Source organism: Aedes aegypti, chromosome 1 (assembly GCF_002204515.2).
Source record: "Aedes aegypti strain LVP_AGWG chromosome 1, AaegL5.0 Primary Assembly, whole genome shotgun sequence".
NCBI lineage: Eukaryota > Metazoa > Arthropoda > Insecta > Diptera > Culicidae > Aedes > Aedes aegypti.
In genome coordinates, this window is record NC_035107.1 from 140,122,012 (window position 1) to 140,134,230 (window position 12,219).

General features: G+C 36.5%; 1 protein-coding gene and 1 long non-coding RNA gene across 7 annotated transcripts in view; one reads left to right on the forward strand and one right to left on the reverse strand.

Annotated features, from left to right (window-relative positions):
* Positions 1–12,219, forward strand: part of LOC5580105 (ataxin-1) — a 126,768-nt gene that overhangs the window by 87,026 nt on the left and 27,523 nt on the right. Inside the window, exon 1 of one of the 6 annotated variants that reach the window (XM_001654994.3) lies at positions 11,086–11,166. The exons of the other annotated variants lie outside the window; for them this stretch is intronic. The gene's annotated coding sequence lies outside the window, so the exon portion shown is untranslated. Of the gene's footprint in view, positions 1–11,085; positions 11,167–12,219 lie in introns of those variants that run through there. 6 annotated transcript variants of the gene reach the window in all.
* Positions 4,670–4,984, reverse strand: LOC110677692. The gene is made up of 2 exons (XR_002501135.1): positions 4,894–4,984; positions 4,670–4,830 (listed from the first exon to the last, which is right to left on the reverse strand). It is a non-coding gene; the product is annotated as an uncharacterized LOC110677692 (long non-coding RNA).

Sequence of the window (12,219 nt, forward strand, 5' to 3'; positions counted from 1 at the left end):
GAACTTTTTTGAATTTTGAACCGCCCTAGTGTCCACACGTGAAAATTTTAGCAAATCACAAGTCTAAACGGCTATCCGAAAGCCATTTCAATATTTTAGTGCACTTTTTTCTACAAATCCAATGTTATTTTAGTTCATGCTTCACATAATTTATTTTTATACATATTTTAATCCAAGCGACGTATTACATATTGATTTGCTATGTCTTCTTAAAGTAGCTTCTGTTGGTCTTTTGATTAATCTATCACAGTGGTTCCCAACCTTTTTGGAGCTGCAGAACTTCTTTCAAGTTCTTCGAATATCTCGCGGACCCCAAACGTGAAGGTTGGTGTGAAGTCGAGTCTAGTACGCAACAAAGGCCTTACAGATGAGGTCGAAATACGCGTATCTGTCAAAGTATACAAACTTTAGTAGAATGAAATGGTATAGTACTAAATTCGGTTTTTCATTTACTTAAAGGTATTCCTTTAAGCAGCTTGAAGATTTACTATAATTTTAAAAATGTTTTTTTTTTCAACATAGATAATTTTCTTAGGAGGATTCCGATTGTTGCAGAGAATCCGGGAAGATCTTACTGCCAACAAATTGTCTGAAGATGTTCTTAGGAATCCAGCAATAGAGCTTATAGATGATGCTGTAAACATTTTTGAAAACTTGCTAATTGGCTGCATAGTCCGAGAACCTTGTCAGATATCCATCACGAAATGTCCCAAATATAACCAATGATGTTATAATTATAACAAAATTAACGCAGAATGTGTTTCAGGCATGTTACAAAATAACAAAATTATTGTAAATTATGTTACTGTTCATAAGTTCGGACGTTATTACCAACAAACTTACAAATGCAATGTCAAAAATAAAACAAACGGTGTTACAAATGTGTCACAAAATGTAGGGGAACTTACGTATTCTCGGAAGTCTAAGCAGCTGAACTTCTAAGAAGGCAATTATAAATAACAATAAAGCACAACAATTAGCAGGAAACGCCTGAACTACACTTGAGCACTCTTTATTCATTGGATATTATACACAAAACACTATTTTGTTCTCTAAATCATCTATTTCTTCTCACCTAAGTCACGAGGCACTTGTTCTTTTATCGGCAATGCAATTACTATTGTCGGCAACTAAAATGTTCTCTTCGGCAATCCAAAACTATGCAAAAACTAGGTTATGTATTGGTATTAGCGCATTTGCTCAAAAGGACAACGCGGTTTTGCTCCCTTTTTACTTCATTCTTATGGGAGATAACATTGCGGTGTTTCATCAAACTCAATTGTTACTCTCCTAGACCATTCGCCGCGTGGAATTTTGATCAAATGCGCTTTTTTGGATACTTTACAAAGGCCGCGCGGTGTATTATATCCAGCGCATCAGTCAATAACTTTTCGAGGTTGTTGACAATGCCTGAACTTAAACGACTCTTATATTGTTCTACTCGTTGAAAGGGCTAATGCAGAAAAATACAGACTACACTGAGAACAGCGTTGCAATTATTAATAGACTAGCAGAGAGTCAAATTGAATACAGAATGCCACTAAATTTGTGTATACTAAGGCGCCGTCCACAAATCACGTAACGCTCTAGGAGTAGGGGGAGTAGGCTCATACACAATATTTTTTTTTCATACAAAGACCGTTGCGGAGGGGGAAGCGGTCGAAAATTGTACATTTTAGCGTTAAGTAATTTCGTTTTCATTTATTTCATCGAATATTGTTTGCACTCGACCTCAATTTGGCAGCATTTCGACTATAAAAGTTGCCATGTCATGGCTATGAACTTGCATCAGGTGCGAATCCAACCAAGAACCAACCAACCAACCAAGAAGTTGCAGCGTGACGTCATTGATAATTGTGCTCTGCAAGAAAAATCCACGAAACGCGAATATCGGATTACTTGAATTTCAGAGTCGCGTTTGAAATGCGCGTAATATTGTCTGCGCGTTACTGCCGCCGCAGGGTGTGGATTTAAAATGAGCGCCGCAACATTATCCCTTTCATCCGCTCCTTATTCACACTATCCGTCCGCATTCAAACAACACGCATGACTTTTGTCGTTAGTGGAAGAAATTACGAAAAAGAAAAAGAAAGACACACCTTCTATCAGTGGCGGGCTTTGATAAAAAGGTCAGACAAACCCTGAAATAAGTCCCAAATCGCTTGATAATGGCAATCTAATAACTTTCTTGGATACCTGATATAATTCCGTTGGAAATAATTGTCAACTTAGAAATTTGATATTTTAGTGAAATTTGTCCAAAGTAAGTTTTTGCATCCAATCGAATAAAAAGGCTAGTATTGCAAAAAAAAATGGTTGTAATGCAGAAATTTGTGCATAAATCAGAACTAGAGATACAAATTTCATTTCTTTTTAGTAATTTCAGTAAAGTTTTAAACGGGTTATGACGCATTATACAGATTTAAATGATGAAATAGATAAATTATAATGAAAAATGAAAATGGAATTTTCACCTCTGGGGGCAAAGAGGGGCAAGAAAAGCTATTTCGCGTTTGAAAGTATAGATGCTTAGTTACTTCATAGTGAGTTACTCATTTTCCCGAAATACTTCACATAAAACGAGCGACGTATTGAAAATATACCTGAATTTTAAAGAAAGATTATAAAAACCATTTTTTGCAATATATAACAACTTAATATGTTAAAAATTATGTAATTATAGTCAAATCAAAGGCATAAGACATCGCATTCAAATGAAGCCTATTGAGCTTAAATCGGTGTTGATTTCATTAAAATAAAGCTGTTTGAAATTTGCTCGGTCAATTTTAAGCAGACCAATTTTGCTGACTTTCCCACACTTATGATGCTGCCAAAAATCTAAAACTGAACAGAACAATCTCAAATTTTGAGAAATTGTCACTCAATAGTGTAGAAATAGTATAGAACTCTATTGAAAATATTAACAAGAGATTTTGAGAACATGAATTTTTGAGGTTTTGTCCGGCCATGCGCAACTGTGCGTACTCTGGTTGGTGCCGACGACTGCAAGTCACCACTTGCTAAGAAACTGGTTTCCTCTCCTTTGAAAGAACTGAAAACAACGGCGCCAGTGCCTGTCAAAGTTTACAGGTACTGTTGTCGGGGTTGACCAAACCATAATCTGAAATATCTCAGCAAGCATTGGGAATATTAACATAAAACTTTAATGTAGTACCTCACGGAGAAAAATAATTAGTAGGTACAACCAATTACTAGTTTATTTCAAACAAAACTTTAGTTTGAAATATTCACAAACAAAATTTTGCTTTAAATCAACAAAATGCACCGTTTGAAACAACCAAACCATTTGTTGTTTCGTTTGACATTTGTTGAAACAACCAAAAATTTAGGTTGTTTCAAACTAACAACAGTGGTTTGGTTTAAACAAGAATCTATTTAAATAAACAAATTTGCTGGTTGAGGTGTTTCGAATTTTCTGTCGCGTTTTGATCGCTCCGAGTAAACTTTCTAAACGGCTGATTCAAGTGTAGAGTTATATAAAATTTAATTCTTTGTTTCGATTAGTGCGAGTTAATGATCCATCCATTTGTATTTTACGAAAAGTGCGGAGTGCATGTAGAAATGAAATTTGTATGTCGTAAGTTGTTTGTTAGTGCCGCGAGTTGGTCGGAAGTGCAATTGATCACATAGTTCAAAACCATCATGAATTAACAGCTAGTGCGTGAGGTTATTGAAAATTAGGAGTTATAAAGCTGTATCTACAACTGACAATGACTGTTAATCTGGAAGTGATTAACCGGATTTTTCAAGTCGATTGGTCCCTCGAGGTCCTTGAGGTCCTGGTTGCTGAGTCGAATACTGCCATTTCTAATTTGGTGAGATCTTTCATATATATACTCCTATTATTCAAAAGGTTTCATTGGTGTGGTTTGCACGTGGCAAATCTGACTATATAAGCTGTTTCGTTCATTTGTTGGACTTTTTTGTAATTAAAATTTGATCCGGTCTGACTAAACATCGAGCAGTTGATATTGTCACAATTAATAATGAGGTTGTACCAATCACCGTAATTTAATCTACGATTTGCGAATATTATTATGGTTTGAACGTTTATAAAGTTAATAAAGGGGGGGGGGGTGTTTAACCTGAATGTTTTCTTCTCGTTGCAGAGAGCGAGTAACGGCGCTTTAGCCTAGGCTTCCAAGCCAGGACATAAGGAAGAAATACCTGTGTCCCATCCCTGGAAAAAGAACACCAACAACAATGGAGCGTGCATTTAATTTCTTAGCAACGCCACTCCCAACGATTTAAACTTTCCCCCTGAAATGAGACGGTTGGTACGGTTGTCCCCGTTTCTTCCTTAATAAGATTCAAAATTCTACGTCTATCATATTATTCATAAGTGGATAATCTGATCGCCATGGACTTTTGAGTTATCTTCCAAACCAAGTCTGCACAGTGGGCCTGGCCATTTTAGTATTTGTATCATATCACTGATATGCTGCAAATATTAATGCTGACAAGAAAATACTAGAAGAAATTCCAGTATTTCCAGGATGCTTTTCAATATTGGCTGTGCAAGCGCTTAGATTAGATTAGATTAGAAATAAACAAATTTGCTGGTTGATTCAACTTTTTTTTTTGTTTGGGATGAGGTGCAGATCGGTTTTATATGTTTTTATTACTAATATTGATGAAAACAAAAATCTCACATGGGGTATTATTTATTTAGGTTTTTGCAATACATGTATTCTAAGATAAATTATTGAAATAATTGAAACACCAGGCTCTTCATATCGAACGAAAAGCTGCACGCCATTTTCCTCCAAAAAATACTAAACAGCGTCATGGTTAGTCACTTTCTCCAGTCTGTAATTATATTAACATTTCTTTTATTTGCACATCCAAGAAATATGAGAAAATCTGTCTTACCTCTCTGGTGAGCAATTCGAAAGAAAAATAAGGCGTCAGCAGCAGCATTTCTTGTTCGTTGTCATAGTATCTTGAAAAAAACAAATAAAAGTATTGAATAAACGATATATAGAATAATTTATAACATAAATTACCTTCACACGCAACTTAACTTGAAATGCTTTTCATAAAGAATAAACTGCAGTTACTTATTATACATTTGAGCTGACTAATCTTGCTTTCGCAGAAACAACACATGAAGTTGGTTTGCACAAACTAAAATTTTGGTTGTTTCTAACTCAAATAAAATCTTAGTTTGATTCAATGTACTGTTTTAGTCGAACCAACCCTTTATTCTATATTGATGCCTATAATTAAACAGAGAAACAAATAACCTAAATTTTAGTAAAATGAAACAACAACAACTTAGTTTGAAACAACAATTATTCACATTACAAGAACACAAAGATGTTATGTTGAAACAACCTAATAAACAAATTAGTTTCAAACAAAACAATGAGTTTGGAACAACAAATTTCAGATTAAAAATAACAAAATCGTCAGTTTGAAATTCAACAAACATTTTGGTTGTTTCAAACTAGTGTGTTTTTTCTCCGTGCTATTCCTACAGTCGAATTTCGTTCGTTGCACTATTTTTAAGTAGGCTACGTTTTTATTGGGCTCCCGTTAGTTGGGCTATAGCCCACCTAAAACGAAGGCAAACGTCATTTTCTGACATAAGACGCAATTTGTCAATGTTGGTAGCTCTGTTTTTCTTTTGTTCTATGTTATTTGACAGCACGAAGCTCAGCCCGATTAGTGACAGATCACGAGAGTTTTGCATACAAAAACACAACACTCTAAACTAGTATTACCTTAAATATCATTTATTTTTACCCACGCGATTGAAAATTACACCCAAAACAAAGTGTCGCATTTTTTCCGAGTTCAATCTTTACTTGTTTACCGTAATCCGGGGTGACATTTGGTCGAAAGACCTTTAGTCGAATGACATTTAGTCGAACGACGTTTGGTTGAATGTACATTTGGTCGAATGGACATTTGGTCGAAAAGGTTTAATTGCAACAGAGAGCATGACATTTGGTCGAACCGACATTTTGTGGAAAGGACATATGATCGAATCTGGAAACAAAACCTTACGTTGAGTAATATTATCGTCGAGAGTAGCATTTTGTCACTAATGCACAGAGTGATCGAATAATTGAAAAAAGCATCAGACATTTTACTAAAAATCTATATGCGGTAGGCAAAATTTTGTTATTTTATTTAAAAGACCCTACTCTCTCAACGTGTTAATCATCCTTCTGGGTTTTGACGTTTCATGCTCGTATTCCCTCACCTGATACATAGAATAAGCACAATTTTCTTGTTTAATTATTTATTTTTTAAAACTTCTTCCGCAAAATCTGTTATTCACCCGAGGTCATCAACACTGTCAGTAAATCCATATATTTGCATTAGGAAGCTGGAAATCACAATAAATTTATTGGTCATAAGTAGAGTTACCAATACTCAACATTCACTTCACCGTAAACCGCCGTTATAAATCTGAACAAATTTTTCCCTTGACCGTAAGCTGCAAGACCTGGAATTCAAAGAGATATCTCGAGCACTTTCCCGGAATGCTTCCATCAGATGAAAATTTTGATAAAAAAAAATCAATACTTCATTACGAATAATGATGACATTTCAAAAGAATAATAAAATCAAAAGATCATCATGTTCACATCGTTGAAAAATGAAATAACTTGTTTAGCATTTATATTTTAAAAGAATAATAAATTCACTTTAGCTCTAGTGAATGAATATTTCAGTCAATGTACAAGAAACTTCTAAAAAAATCCTTTGAACAATAATCCAAATCCTAGATTTGGTATAACTTCAAATCACAAGCAAAAATAAGTTGTTTTTTTTTATTCAACAACGCTCAATAATTCAGGTTATTCAAAAGAATACGTTATTTTACAAACTTTGCAAAATTTAGTAAACAATAATCAGTTTTATCAAATGACCTTTCAATAAACCATTTTAAAAATAAGCTTTCGACCAAATGGCCCTTTGAGCAAATGTACTTTCGACCAAACGTCATTCGACTAAATGTCATTCGACGAAATATCCAAAAGCCATCCGGGTAACATTGATTAGTTTTTGAACATTTGTTTGAATTTTCATTCAAAATGAAAATTTTGCCAGTTTTATATATTTAAAAAACTTTTTGCTGTTATCGCTCGTGACTATATTCTGTATTTTGCTTCTAAAGGTTTTGAGCACGATGAACAAAATGTTCTATGCGATTTTTAAATTCTGTTGATATGGGATAACATTGATCACCCATGCGAACAATAACCGGTAGCATTGAAAATGCTGTTACTACGGAATACGCCTAAAGGTAAGCAATTTCCGAAGAAAGTTGTACATTCTTCATACTAATTCGTCAATTTCGATGAATTGAAAATACTGAAAATTTTGACAGTGGAATAGTTTTTGTCGATGCCATTCCTAGTGGAAACCACGATATTCTTGCTTCTATCATTTTCAGAGTTCATATCAGAAATTGTTTCTAAACGTTCACAAATCTACGCATGAGCAAAACTAAATTTTCTCAGAAACCTTAATTTTTAACAGTTCTTCAATATAAGTAATAGAAGCACCAATTATGAATTAAGAATGTTCCATCGACAAATGTTGATTCGTGCGTTTTACAAGGGGGTCATTTCGATCAATGTTACCCCAGATTACGGTAACTTGAATTTACTTAGTTTTGCAGTTTCAAATAAAATTATTATTACAGATCAATTCCGTTCGTAGAATGAAATAAAGATAATGAATCCCCAGTTAAAATACAGTCAACTCTCCATAACTCGATATTGAAGGGACCATCGTGTTAGGGAGGTATCGAGTTACAGAACATAAAACAATTGTATCTGCGGTCCAAGCAGGTCCGTCACACTCGGGCTCAGATAGGGTACCACTTCTAGTACTGCATTTGGTCCCTCGGTAGTGCAAAAGGTACCCAAGCTTGACAGATCACAGTACACTTTTCACGGCATTCTAGATTACCTTATGAGCCATAAAATTTTGGGCAACTGCAAGGGACATGGTGGTAACCATTTTACTGTGGTTCTCTAACTTGTTATCGAGATACGAAATATCGAGTGAGGAAAAGTTGACTGTATATTATGCCTTTCGCCTGGCTTTTTCTCATTGGTCGCATCTTGCTGTACCAGGAGGTGCAAAAAATCCTGCCGATTTATTTTTATTTTAGAGATAATATTATGCAATCAAATAACTTTTTAAACAGCTTTTAGATACACGAGTCAATGAAGCTTACCGTCGTAATTGTTTTCCTGTATTCAGGAAAATGCCTAATTTGTGACAATACTGTAAAAGTAATCAATTTCACAAGAAAATAAGCTACCATTTATTGGCTTCTCACTTATAAATCAACCCAAATTCTGCCAATCAATAGAGCATCCCACATTGTTGCTTTTTATAAACATTCAAGAATCGCAATCGGAAATGGTTTTCCGATTAACCTGAAGCCAGGCGAACGAAAAAAAATAGCTTGCACGTGGCGACCAAATAGCACACGAACGCTGCTGATACCTGTGCGCATAAGCTAAATTGCCTCTGCTGTCAGCATGAAGGGAACAGTTTGTGTATTTTTTCCGTTCATCTCTAACGCCGCCCGTTCCAGTTAACAGCTCGTTTTCTCATCATCACTTGATTGGCTCAGAAAAGCTCATTCTACTCCCGGAACATTGCGTCTATTTGCACGGCAAACATTTCCATTCATCTAGAGATGATCGATCTCATCAATCGGTAATTGTTTCGGGATGTTGTTCGATACTGCGGGGGGTTTGTTTGCATTTTTTCCCTATAAACTACTTACGTCTGTTTTTGAATAGTGTTCTGTGATGATTAGGGATATTTTCAGATACCGAAACGTACATCGTCAGTTATGCTTTTGATTAAACATGCCTGTCGATTTTTTTACCGAAAAGTACCCAAGTAACCACGAAGCTATATATGAATACTTTATGTTTGCTCTATAGCATGCTATCAGATTTTGTTTTAAAGTGACATAACCTTTAAGAGCTTTATAAAGCATAATTAAAGTGGGAAAGGGCCCCACAACAACCAAATTAATGCAATACTTGGTAAAGCAGTTTTAATGCACAAGCCCTACTAAAGCATTTATGTTTGTATATTTAGGGTTCATGATGTATATTAGCTTAAAATAATGTATGTTTAGGGCTTGCGTTAAAAATAAACAAAACAATGAATCCATTGGCTACCTTCCAATGGTTTTCTTTACCATCTGAATGATTTTATTTTGTTGGAATCAGGATTCGAACCCACAACTAGGATGATGGTGTGCTGGATGCCTGGCGCGTTGGTGTCCTGTGCTAAAGCTGCTGATGTAATAAGGTAGGATAAAAGTTCCTTATAAACGAAGCCACTGTGTGTGTTAACATTACTATTCGCCCAGTTATTACGAATAGAAAGAATTCTCTTCGGCGATTGATTTCCTTTCCTCACCAAATGAAACATCAATAGAAATAATTTGATCACCATTCTTTTTCGTAGAGGAAATAACAGAACGTAACCCACAAAACAAAGCCCTAGCGCATTAAACAGATTTCGGGGGTGGGGGGTGGTAGAGAAATTGATCGACATTTCCTCTCACTCCTTATGAATAAAAGAGTCTCATAGATAAAATACAACAATTTTGAATGAATACATATATCCTTAGATCATGAAATGGGGGTTAGAGATGAAAGAAAGTCATTTCATTATTCTTCCATATCCCACAAAACGCAATGAGCGAGTGCGAACGTGCTCGATCGTCTTACTTATTTATTACAGATTCGAGTGCGTTTAATGAGGTTATGTAATCTTGTATGACAGCATAACTGTATATTCACTCTAAACGCTTAGCATAATGCTATATTAAAATAATGCTACAAAGCATTTACAATGTTAATCAAATGCATCATTGCTTGACAGTTATTGAACAAATGCATGATAACATTATTAATGCAAAAAATGTTGACTTTCGACCAAATTAATGCAATGGTATAATGCTTGTGGTTACTTGGGTATCTTAACGATTTTGATTCAAGAAAATTCATGCTTGTTGCTACCATCCCTTAGATTTCAGTTTGAATTTTCCATAGGGTGATTTCAACGAAATTTCTCAGTCTCAGTTGCAGTTACACGTTCTTAGTATAGGTACATAATTCACAGTGGAATAAACAATATGATATCCTTCCTCATATCGTCAATGAAAATCAAACTCCATATACTACTCCAATATTCATGCATGAATTCTTTCCCAGTGGGCTTGACATGATTGGCAATGAATGTGAGAAGCAGAAAAGTTTATATGTTCATGGAATAATTTTCCAAGATATCGACAATAACCGAAGCACTCTAGGGGGAAAGTCCATTCAGTGAAGTCTTTTTCCGTTGAATACATAACCGCAACACGGCCAGATGAATAAGGACCGATATTAAGTAAACAGCATTAACCTCATTCGTCCCCCTGTCGCCGTTTCGTCACCCCAGGGATCAGCAGGCTTTTTCAGAGCGCTCAAGGACGAATTTTCTTTGACCCTACCCAATGCCACTGCCGCAACAAATACCGCTGTCGTCGCGCCGGTCATATGGCCTCGGCCCAGGTCTTGGAAAATCGTTGACTTCACCGACTGGCAGTGGCGGTGGCAGGGGAAAATGTTGGGAGTATGGGGCCCGATTTGGAATACGAAAAAGTAGTTTCTCAACACTAAGATCGGAAACTATTATACCTCTAGCCCAGTGTCTTCAATTCAAGTGATATTATCATGATAAATGCTTCAGGTTGAGTTAGGTTAAGTTTATTGAAAAGCGATTATTTTCTCTTACAAGCAGGTGAATTCAGTTCACCTGTAAAAATACTGAACTGCTACGGCAAATGATATGTAATATGTTGTAAACGAAATGTAGATAACAGCCTAACGAATCTCGAACCCTCGTGGGCCAAAGTCTGCGCACACCTCCGGCGACCGGTCGATCAGCCGAACGTCGTCGTTGCCCCGACCACCGACCGCCCTAGCACCGGACATTCCCGAACAAGTGCGCCGGAGTTTGCGCAGAATTTCTGGAAAACAGCTCTCACCTTCGGCCGGGCCCAACCGGCAACTCAACCAGCCCGGTTCGTTTCAGTCTGCATCCAGCCGGCTATTGTTGTTGATTCGCGTTTCGTGTGGCCGGATCCGGCAGCATGTGCCAGTGAGTAGGATAGGTCCGTACTACGACCCCATCCCATCCCATCCCGTTCCCATTTCCGGTTCCCGCTTCGCCGATTCTGCGGTGTTACGTGGAAACGAAGTGGCTTTTCGTGGCAGCCAACGGAGCGACATCCCAAATAGAGGTTGTAGAGGTTATGTACATTCATTCAGAGAATTCGCTGTGTCCTGGAGTAGGAGCTGGGAAGAGTGCGTTGCGGGGCCGAAGGCGGACTACAATCCCGGAGTTGGTGTAGAGCGTTCAAAACTCGAATGTGTGCGTTAGTGAGTGGGTGTAGAAAAAGAAGAAGAAAAAAAACGTTGGAAGTTGTTTTGAACCGCAACACTTGGAAACATTATACGTATCCTTGAAGAAAATTCTGAAGAAATGTTTGAACAAGAGAAAATTTCTGGATGGCAAGTGGCAGAGGCCAGAGGGTGACCGGCTTTCCTTTCGGAAAAAAAATACTTGCACTTGAGTAAATAAACGTTGGGCTAAGGTGGAGGAATAAACAACGTTGAGTTGAAACATTGTACGAGGCACGAAGATTCGGTGATTGATTTTATGAAGAGTGATATACATACATATAATATGAGCGTAATCATGTGGGAGGAATGTGAAATTGTAATCGTAAAGAATAATGCTTCGTTGATAACGCATAGCCCAACAACAGTTATATATACACTTCATGAGAATTGGGCGTGTACCAAAATTCTCCGCCTTCTCCTTTTTCCTTTCTATCGTTGTTTCAGAACTAGAACAGAGCCTCCTTCCTTGCTTAGTTTTCGATAAACACTTCCACAATTTGTATCTGAGTGTTTTCTTCGCCAATTAATACATTTTTTGCGTCGTTTGGTTGATTTTAACGAATATTTGCCTTTCAGTTGATACAGTTCTTAACCAAAAAGATTCTTGCCCGGACCGAAACTACTTTTGGCCGGTATAAATTGAAGTTTCCGTCAAATTAGATGTTCTACAAACCCTTCAATACTTTAGTTTTAAAGAAAATGGTGCTTAAACATTCAAAATTGCTTTGAAAATAAAAAAAGTTATTTA